The sequence below is a fragment of the Lytechinus variegatus genome, chromosome 8, assembly GCF_018143015.1.
Source record: "Lytechinus variegatus isolate NC3 chromosome 8, Lvar_3.0, whole genome shotgun sequence".
Lineage (NCBI taxonomy): Eukaryota > Metazoa > Echinodermata > Echinoidea > Temnopleuroida > Toxopneustidae > Lytechinus > Lytechinus variegatus.
Window position 1 is genome coordinate 25925660 of NC_054747.1, and position 11604 is coordinate 25937263.

Here is an 11604-nt window from a genome sequence, read left to right on the forward strand (position 1 = left end):
TTTTTGTGTCATTCGATAGCGTATGATGTATTCTTTCAATATTTGAAAAACTAACAATCATAAATATTTCCGTTATTTTCATAAGCAAAACTAGGCCTAAGCATATAAAGTTAATGTGTTTACTTCGTTGAGGATAGGACACTTTCCTTAGAATGATAACATAATTTATATCAAAGTCACATATTTTTCAAGCACCACCCCTCCCTCCAAAAATAATGCTAATAACTTTGACTTTCAGTCTAGAATCGCCCCTTTTGTGCTTAATTCAGATGTGATTAAACAAGAAATTTGGTACACACATTGGGTGATTTCAAGTCTGGTGTTGGCGTTGGTATTGGAATATGAATTGCTTCCCCTAGCTTTTAAATCTATTTTGTGTGTCAGAAATCATGTTGCCATGGTAACAGCATATTATGTGACAAAAGATTGGTAAAAACTTTCAGTTTTAATTACTAGATCAATTTTCAACCAATTCTCATAAAGTTTGGCTCACATATTGAGTTTGAGGTAAAGATGTGAGAGACACATATTTTGTGTGTCGGAAATCATGTTGCCATGGTAACAACATACTATATGCCCAAAATTAGGTAAAAATCTATTGGTTCCTGCTTCTTGGTTAGTTTTCAACCAATTCTCATGAAATTTGGCTCACACATTGGTCTCGATCAGGTAAAAATGTACAGGACATATTTTTTTAATGTGTCGGAATCGTGTTGCCATGGTAACAATATATATTATGTCAAAAATTAGGCAAAATCTTGCGGTTCAAACTACTTCATCAGTAATGCTCATGACTTGCTCGTGGAGGTCTTGGGTAAAGGATGGGCAAGACACATTTTTTTTCACAGTTTGAAACTGTTGCCATTGTAACGGCTAAGGGCAGAGGTATTTATCACTTTCATCTGTTCATTGATAGTTCTAGTTTAATTTCCCTTCCCCGCAACAAAGTGCATATAGGACGTGCCTCGTATATTTCATCATCCTTTTAAATATCGCTTTTTCTTTGTTAATTTTCTTTATTCAGGTTAATAGTCTATAATAGGTAGGCCAAAAGAACATACAAAAGAAATACGAATTGTAATTTAAAAGAGGAATGAAAAGGAAAATATCAAAAGGTCATCAAAATGGATAATTTATAGGTCATCCAATTCTTTTCGAAAATCTCAGATGCAGCTTCCCGCTTGCATTATTCATCTAGTTCTTAGTTAATAGTCTTGTTGGAGAAAGAAAGGTATCATAATCATGAAAACTTCGGTTTGACAAAAGAAAGGAAAAGAAAAACAAGTGGAATATGATGTGTTATTTCATACCATATCAACATCGATCATAAAATTAGATTTTGTATTAAAAAGTAAAAATGTTTGCTCGCTCGCAGTTTTTATAAATTTTGTTCCTTAATGCCATGTCTGCCCCATAACAATTTAGATTTCTAAAGCCTTAAACTGAAAGAAAACTCCTTCACAGAGAACAGTATTTGTGTCAGTCATCCCCAAACCATGAACACCGATTGACAACCATGCATATATCCCTGTAATCAATGATTAATTATTTTTTCTTTATAATTTCAATTTTGTATTTTATAAGCATGTCATGGAACCACCTTGCCAGTGCACATGAGGGGCCACTACTCATCACGGCTTTGTGCCTTAATTGGGACACGTTCATACCACCTGTATCCCTTAATCCATACCTCCGTCACCAATCATTTATATTTATTCATCTTTGATGAGCACCTGGCCATTTTCTTTCTATCTCTTTCTCATCAAATGTAACTCCCCCCCAAAAAAAAAAAGAAAAAAAGAAAATGCTTTATCCTTTTATCACTTTCATTATCTCCCTCCCTCCGAGATTAGGCCACTATCATTCACGAAATTTATCTTTACAATTCTCTATACATCTCTCTATCTCTGACTCCTTCACATTTATACCTTTTCATTTCCCTTCTCTCATTCTAATTTACCTCGCCCCCGTTTTCTCATTATTACTTATACAGTGTAATCTTTGCATCTCTACATACATTTAGATCTATCTCATTTTCATTTCTCGCCCTCAATCAATTACTTTCCAAATTTGACAATTCATGGGACAATATGTTCATAAAAACAATCCTACAATTTTCTACAAATATTAATTATTATTTTTAGTAGGGAAACAAGTGTGTTCTGAGGGGCAAATCATATTTTGACCACACCCCCCCCCCCCGATTCAATAAAAGCAACAAAGAGATGAAGCAAAGAGAATGACATTTTATGTAAATTTATTACTTTTAAAATAAATACACACTAAAATTTGTGAAACAATGTTATCTTGTCACCTGTCCTATGACTTTATAAACATGATTAAAAGTGGAACTTGGATTTAAATAAAATGTATTTTTCATACATTAACCATTATATTATTCATAAATATTTCCACTTTAAGATGAAGATTTTTGTAATATCATGAAGAGGAACTCACAGTGTTGTAATTTATTCTTCTTCTCCTTTTCTCCTCTTCCACCCCTCTTCTTTTTCTTCTTCTCCTCCTTCTTGGTTGTCTTCTTTTCTACTTGTTGTTCAGTTGTATTAGTATGACCTATCATCATTTACATTATAATAATTTTATGATAATCATAAAATATATTCACAATGTCAATATAATGATTATTATCTTTGTAAAATAGAACTTTTGTTAATGTTCAAATTTTTAAAGCGTTTTTAGGATACTTGAGTAATAGATTTATGAACAGTAATATAGTTCCCTTGCCAGGTGCTATCAGGTCCATGACGTCACCTCTTCAACAGTCTTGACTCTTGAACAATCTGAAATAAGAAGAATCAGTGAAAACAACTTTAGCAACTCAACTTGATAACAGTAAAGTGTTCACATACATTTACATGTATGATGTATCTCTAAAAGATTATGAAAGAGCCTTTTGAGATTGCAATCACAGACATAATTAAAAAAATATAGAATGTTAAATAAAACTTGGGTAAATAGCTTTCGAATATCATTTTTATATACTTATAATTAAAGTCAGAATATATTTAATTTCAATCAAGTCATTTGTAAAAATTTTCATATGTGGTGTTACTTGAAAATGAAAATATACCCTTCTACTACTACTATTTATTCTTAAATGCACTTAAATTGCGTTTATGCTTCTAAGCTCTCATTGTTAGCCTCTTTGTTGAGATTCTAATAAAAAATATAAATCAACTGAATCTGAATCTCTTGCAAAAGTTAAGTGGAAAATAATTGTTACAATAGTATGGATCCAATAGCCTTCCTAGCTAGATTTTGTTTTCACTTTGACGAGTTGCATTGTTGTTGCTCTTACATATTTTTGTGAATGCATTCCATAATAATATCATTAATTGAAATATTAAGAGGGCTCAGTTGCCAATTAAAACTTGAATTTCTATAAAAATTCACGAGATTCATGATATACATTTTTGTGAGTAAAATTAAGATGTATTTATTACAAGATGTGGATGAATTTTAAGAGATTTATATTTGAAAAATACTAGAACAGGACATCACATTTGCAACTGCTCTTAAGAATAATAAATTAGACAAGAATAAATATTACCGTACAGTAGTATACTTGTATTTACAAGTAGAATATTCAATAAACACAACTTTATATAAAGACTCACCTTCATACTAGAAGCTTGACCCCCTGATCCAAAGAGAAATTTCTTATTCAATCGCAGACAGTGGTAGAGTGTCTGGACTTCCCTCTCCTTCCAGTTGCTGTGCCCCTTTCTCTCTTTACCTCTTCTCACCGTTTGTGTGGGTCACCTGTTAAAAAGTGAATACCAAATTTTTCATATAGTAACAGATGAGAATGAATTCATATTTACATTTTGTATAAACAACAACTGAAGTCCCTTCTTTAAAAAAATATATTTTTATCATTACAGATTTTGTCAAATATATTTGACAGGGGTGTTGGTACAGTTATACAGAATATTTTATTTTAAGGCAAATGAGGTCTAGTCTTTCAACCTTGAAATGGTTTGATGAACATACTAAGAATCGGGATTCAAATTTGAACCTTAGGGGTTGGTACAATAAGGGGTGCTAATGAGAGCAATTATACCCATTTGTGCACCTTTATGGGTGTAGCATAAGTTATATTAATCATCATATAGGGCGCAGATTTGAACCATATAATTGAGGTTAAAAATTTGAACATCTTTAATCTTTAAGTATTATGCACCTTAAAAGGTTGAATGTTGCCCCTTTTATTGGGCAAACGAACTTTATGAGTGCAAACAATAACAAGGCCACTTTTTTGCACCTTTTATCACTTACTAAGGAAAGTACAAGTGATTCATTTAGGCTTCATTTTTTTATGTTAGAAAAATGATTTACACACTCAATGTATGAATACTTCTAGTGAAGATAGGTTTTGATAAGTAATTGTAGGCCCTATAATTCTATTATTCATACAATTAGGGATTTTCTTTACTTCAAATTGCCAGTTTTTGTTTTCTAAAAAAAGCACCCCTCTAGTAACTGATCTAAAAGAAATCCTCTTTACAGTAAATAGGTAAAAGGAATAGAATATACTATGAGGAGTTCTTAATAACAGTCATCAAGAGAATTTCATTTGTCATGGTTATTTTTATTCACAGATCAGAAACCAAATCCTGTAGTTACCAGTAATTGAAATGCCTTTTCTCCAAGCATATTATTTGTCCACTGATTTGAAAATTAATAGAAATTAATCCATCATAGATGTACATTAATATCTTTATTAGATATTAACATACAACATAGTCATCAGTTTTTCGTGAAGTTACATGTCTTTTCAGTTCAGTGTTTAACTTAATTAGTTCAGTGTGTAATTCTCCCCCCCCCCCCCTTCTTTACCTTCCTGTTCAGTAGTCTCCATTCTTCATTAACACAGAGGGTGACCCAGGATTTTCTAAATTATTTTATCACCTTTATTACACACCAATCACTTTGTTGTTTTTTTCTGAACGAAGAGGGAACCCCCCCCCTCGCTGCTAAGGTCTTATACTCTACACATGTTATTGAAGTGCACATCTACCAACTAATAAATCATCTAGGCCTCTACTCCTGGCACTAGAAACTAATATCATATTAGAGCTAGACACCCTATTCCACAGCTCTATCATAAACCCAGGGGGCTCCATCACCGTAGCGTCGGCAGCGGAGGACTCGTCTCCCAAAGGTCTAAGTTATAACCTACACATATACTAGATTGTATTTGAATTTTGATGTCAGAGTTAAAAAGTCAGGCTAAAGATTAGACATAGAATAGATCTAAAGTAACTTTTGTAGTTCTAGTAGATCTATGTTACTTGTTTCATATAAATGATATATAGGCCCCACAAATGATTAGTTTACTAATGATGTAAACACAATTTTGGGGCCCTGAGCTAGATCTATTCTAGATCTCTTGTATTGCTAAACTAGATTAGGTCTCGATTTTGATCTATTAATAAAAATATGAATGGAAGGAGCCCCAGCCAGACTCAGTCCAGGGGCAGGGCTGCACTACCTCATTCACTGGCCAGGACCAAGGCCCAAACCAGGGTAGGCCTAGACTAGAGTCTAGACTAAATTGTATGGCCAGCTCAGCTCACCTAAGTAACTAAGACAAGTTTAACTTATATTATTTTAGAGCTAGACTAAGTCTAAATTAGACAGTCCGGCTCTAACGTTGGGCTAGGCCTAACATTACAAGTACCGTTAATCTAGGCCTAGATCTTTCCAATTCCAGTGAGAGCAGGGATGCTCTAAAAAAAACTTTAATTTCAAATCAATGAAAATGTCCAATAAAATGTAGTGAAGATTAATTAAAACTGTTTTCTGTCAGTGTTCATCCCATGAATTATTTGTGTCTATCCGACGCCGGAGCCTTAAAATCAATGTTCAATGTCGTGAAGATTATTTAGCACTGTCCTGTTGTTGTTGATTCCATGCGTTAATTGTCTTTGTCAGACGTCGGAACCTCCGGCTAGCACTGCCAACGTTGTACGGCTAAGAGCAGCCGGAGAGTTTATTGCAGGTGAACACTGCGGCAGCCCGAACACGTACTGTGTTCGGGCTGCGAACAGCTTCACCCAAGCTCACCGGATCCGGACCGGGTCGGCCAAAAGAGATTCGGGAATTTAATGATTATTTGTTATTTTGTAAGAAATTGGAAAGAAGGAATCAATACATACTTACAACTTAAGCCGCAATATTCACAATCCTCAAAACGAAGAAGTAATGTCCCAAAACTAGGCAAAAATGGAGGGATGTTTTTCCGACGTGCATTAAAAGTCGTTTGTACAGGAACCAATGGAGGATCGATATAGCCTTTTGACGAGGCAACGGGATAAATTTGATTTTTGTCAGCAAACAGGCGAAAAAACAAAACCAACAATAAAAGAAAAATATACTTAAAAAATAAAATAATAATTGAATATGCGTAATATGTGTGAATTTTAGTAAGTTCATATGTTCATCAGATTTGCCAATAGCACTAAAGTCCATATAGAAAATATAACTTAAGGCCCCGACAAAAGGCTATCATTCGATGCGTCGGAGAGAGATTTACATGAATATTCATGAGTCTAGTTCCGGAAATTCTTGCTTTTCCCTTTGCCTGATAACCAGTCAACATACGGCTTTGGTTTTTTCTTTGAAAGAAATAACATATTTTCTTTTGAATTATTTGTTTTTTCTTTCTTTCTCCTTCATTTTTTTTCTTTTCTTCTGTTCTATTTTATTTTCCTTTGCCCTTTTTTTATTCTCGTTATTTTGTTCCCCTACCTTCTCTTCATTTTTGGGTCGGTTTTTTTTCTTCCCTTTTTTTTAGTTTTTGCCTTTGTTTTTCTTTTTTATTCTTCATTTTTTTTTCTTCTCTTTTTTTGTCTCTAATTTTCTTCTTGTCTTCTTTGTTTTCGAGAGATAATACTCATGGTGTCGTACTACAAATTTTTTATCATTATTATTATTATAGAAATCTACAGATATAGGTAAATAAACAAGCGAAGAAATAAATTAATACTCATATATTAAAGGAATATTTTCAGGGGCGTACCCAGAATTTTCCGTGGGGGGGGGGCAAATTCGTCTGCCCAAAAATTTGACAAGCAAAAAAAAGAAAACTTGTCTCAACCAGAAATAAATGATTTCGTACCAGAAAAAAATTGACAAGCAAATAAGAAAAAAAAAGGTCTACAAGTTCAAAAGAGGGGGCACTTGTGGCTCGTCGGGATCAGTTGTGATTCGTCATGGGGGCAGGGGTACGTCCATTGCATGAGTTATGACTCGTCAGAGGGGGGGGCTGTCTACCCCCCCCCCCCCCCCTCTTAGGTACGCTTGTGAAAATATTCGTTGATCAAAATTATTGAGTGATCAGCAAATCATCTCTTTAAGATATTGATGCCCATTTTCTGGAACCCAGCAACTGAAAGGTCTGCGCTGACTTAGCCTAGAATATAGAGGACTCCGTGATGTGAAATGATTTTAAAGACATTATCACGGAGTCCAATGCTGGCTCCCACATATTTTAATTTTGTTCTTTCTCTCTTGTTATGTTTTCCATTTTATTTATTTTGTATACTGTGCATGCATGAACCATTCTGTCAGTTTGAATTGTATGTTGTATGTTTTAATGAGAATTTAAAATAAATAAATGAAATGAAAATATATGCAAATCTCATTATCATCCAACAATTTTCATATACTATTGATGCTTATATCAATATCAATTTGTAATTTGTTTGAACGGAGATTAATTTTTTGATCATGAAATATGATTATGTTTGTTTCTAGATTACTATGTAATCTTTCATCTTGTTGGCATTCTTTAAGCCTCAATCATTGAGTATATAAATCTCTGCGGGATAAGTATAGGCCTGTAATTACAAAGAATTGAATTGCTCGTTACATATAGGATGCATAAATTCGCCGGGAATCTTGCTTATCTGATTGTTTTCCTGGCATCCAAGAGGCGCTTTTTTCGAATACGTCCCGTTCTTTATCTTAATTGTTTTGCTTATAAGAATTAATGAATAATAATGATGACACTAAATCAGCTTATCTATATTTCTACTGCAGTACCACTGAAGTATTGATGCAGAAATCAAATTTTGTGATAGATTTTGTCATAACATCCCAATAAAAGTCAGGCCTTTGTCATGAACCTTTTCCATTTTTCTATAACAAGTGCGTCGCAAGGAGGCGGTGGGGTGGCCCCGGGGTGGCTTTCCCCATCCTAACGCCACCCCCCCCCAAAAAAAAAAAGAACATGAGAAATGGTGAGAGCGAAGGGGAAAGCAATGGCGAAAAAGATAGCTTTGCGGGATTTTCTTTCTCTATAAATATTTGCTTCCGCGCAAGTTTGCGAGGAAATCATGAAAATATAGTTTTCTCCTTTGTTTACCTTTCCCCGTTTTCCCATCTCGGCTTAATGCTATTTTGTTTCGTTGCGGCATCAAGTTTTTAAAAATAATATTTGGGAACGGAACTTGTATTAAGATTACAGGTCAAAGTAATATATTTCTTCAAATTGATCAATACCAACTTTTCCGATCCCTAGGTAAGGGCGGTAAACTATATAATAACAATGATGTCAATTACTCACAAAGGCTACTTCTTCCGCTTTTCAGCTCTTTACTAGTGAATTTATTTGGGGCCGCAGACGGCCTTATCATGAGCATGTAAAGGGGCAGTTATAAAAATTGTGAAAAAATACAATATTACTAGATGATGGAAGTTCATATGTCATCAAACTCCTGTCGCCTATTTTGCGCCATTAATTTGATATTTTGCATGTCACTTTTTGTTCCTAATCATACAAATACACTTTTAAAAATGACTGAAAAAACGCTCTTTACGACACGAATCACACAATTGTTTAAACAAGTATTTAAAATCTTAAACAACACAGTTTAAATTCAAAATTTGATTATCAATAATTAAATTCAAATATCAAATTATCAATAATTATACAATTAGGAATTTTCTTTAACTTCAAATTGCCAGGGTTTGTTTTCTAAAAAAAAGCACTCCTCTAATAATTGATCTAAAAAAAAAAAAATCCTCTTTACAGTAAATAGGTAAAAGGAATAGAATGTAATATGAGGAATTCTTAATAACAATCATCAAGAGAACTTCATTTATCATGGTTATTTTTATCCACAGATCAGAAACCAAATCCTGTAGTTACCAGTAATTGAAATGCCTTTTCTCCAAGCACATTATTTGTGCACTGTTTTGTAAATTAATAGAAAAGGCATTTGATAATTTTTTTAACCTGTTTAACAAATCAAGGAACTAAAATGTGTATCTATCATAGATGTACTTTAATATCTTTATTAGATATTAACATACAACGTAGTCATCAGTTTTCGTGAAGTTACATGTCTTTTCAGTTCAATGTTTAACTTAATTAGTTCAGTGTGTAATTCTTTTTTTCTTCCCCCCTCCCCCTTCTTTCCCTTCCTGTTCAGTAGTCTCCAGTCTTCGTTAACACAGAGGGTGACCCAGGATTTTCTAAATTATTTTATCTTCTTTATTACACACCAATCACTTTGTTGTTTTTTTCTGAACGGAGAGGGACCCCCCCCCCCCCCCCACTCGCTGCTAGGGTCTTATACTCTACACATGTTATTGTAGTGCACATCTACCAACTAATGAATCATCTAGGCCTCTACTCCTGGCACTAGAAAACAATATTATATTAGAGCTAGACACCCTATTCCATACATGTAGCTCTACCATAAACCTAGGGGGCTCCATCACCGTAGCGTCGGCAGTGGAGGACCCGTCTCCCAAAGGTCTAAGTTTAATTGTATTTGAATTTTGATGTCAGAGTTAAAAAGTCAGGCTTAAGATTAGACATAGAATAGATCTAAAGTAACTTTTGTAGTTCTAGTAGATCTATATTACTTGTTTCATATAGATGATATATAGGCCCAACAAATGATTAGCTTACTATAAATGATGTAAACACAGTTTCAATTTTGGGCCCTGAGCTAGATCTATTCTGGATTTCTTGTATTGCTAAACAGTTACTAGATTAGGTCTCGATTTTGATCTATTAATAAAAGCATGAATGGAAGGAGCCCCAGCCAGACTCAGTCCAGGGGCAGGGCTGCACCACCTCATTCACTGGCCAGGACCAAGGCCCAAACAAGGGTAGGCCTAGTCAATTGTAGGGCCAGCTCAGCTCACCTAGGTAAGATAAGTTTAACTTAGATATTTTTAGAGCTAGACTAAGTCTAAAAGACTAAATTAGACCCTAGACTTAATCTAGTCCTAGATAGATAACTAGATAACGAGAGATCTAGATCTACACAAGAACTTAATAACGGGGCCAAGCTATTACTTGCTAGGGCCTAGCCCTGCATTGACACTGACAGTGACATGCCTAAATTTCAGTTTTTTTTAAATCTCCGAACATAGCCCATAGCCTTATTAGGCTCAGCATTACTGCGGCAGCCCGAACACGTGACACTGTCTGAAGACGTGTCGGGGTCCCCGGGCAAGGCTCAGCACAACTAATTATTTAGGCCTGGGCTAGGCCCTCACGGTGAGTGACAGAGCTGTTTTGTATAGACTCTAAAGTGTCTAGTCTAGACTTCTAGTCTAATCGTAGTTAGACAGTCCGGCTCTAACGTTGGGCTAGGCCTAACATTACAAGTACCGTTAATCTAGGCCTAGATCTTTCCAATTCCAGTGAGAGCAGGGATGCTCTAAAAAAAACTTTAATTTCAAATCAATGAAAATGTCCAATAAAATGTAGTGAAGATTAATTAAAACTGTTTTCTGTCAGTGTTCATCCCATGAATTATTTGTGTCTATCCGACGCCGGAACCTTAAAATCAATGTTCAATGTCGTGAAGATAATTTAATACTGTTCTGTTGGTGTTGATTCCATGCATTATTTGTCTTTGTCAGACGCCGGAACCTCCGGCTAGCACTGCCAGCGGTGTACGGCTAAGAGCAGCCGGAGAGTATCCGAGCAATCGTTACATAAAATTGACGGCGATAATGATTTATTTAAAACATCTCTTCATACTTAGAATCTTTGAATTTTGGTCAGAACGTGAGATATATCTATGATCTACGATATACAACAATGAAAATTTGATACATACCAAAATATGCCTCTTTCCCGTCCAAATAGGAAGCCGAAGACCCCTTTTTCGCAAGAGCTTCCTGCGGCTGAAAAATGACAACTTATGCCAAGTTTATGTCAACAGGCTCGTTCATGACTATTCAGTTTATGTATATCGCGTGATAACTTGACATAAGCTAAAACAATACATAAATATTTTTATGCAACGAAATTTATGTCAACGACATAAGCTATGCATGATTTTATGTCATGATCGAAATTTATGTCATTATGACATAAATTTTTATGCAACAGGGCCCAGATGTTATAAGTTCGCTTTTCCTTAAAACCCATGTGCATTTATTTGTATTTTGGCTTTCTTGCACACTTTGATTTTATATCGATTTCATATCCTTGAGGTCGAAAAGGTGAACTAAATGAATCTGTATTTATTGCCTTCATTTAGCAGGGACGGATTGTACAACATAGAAAATCAGTGGAAAATAAACCAAAATGAAACGGGGAAAAAAATC

The 11604-nt window shown here is 34.6% G+C and overlaps 1 long non-coding RNA gene across 1 annotated transcript; it reads right to left on the reverse strand.

The window, feature by feature from the left end:
• Positions 1-2435: 2435 nt before the first annotated feature.
• Positions 2436-11389, reverse strand: LOC121420247. Its single transcript, XR_005970733.1, has 3 exons — positions 11112-11389; positions 3639-3783; positions 2436-2801 (listed from the first exon to the last, which is right to left on the reverse strand). It is a non-coding gene; the product is annotated as an uncharacterized LOC121420247 (long non-coding RNA).
• Between the last annotated feature and the right edge of the window lie 215 nt (positions 11390-11604).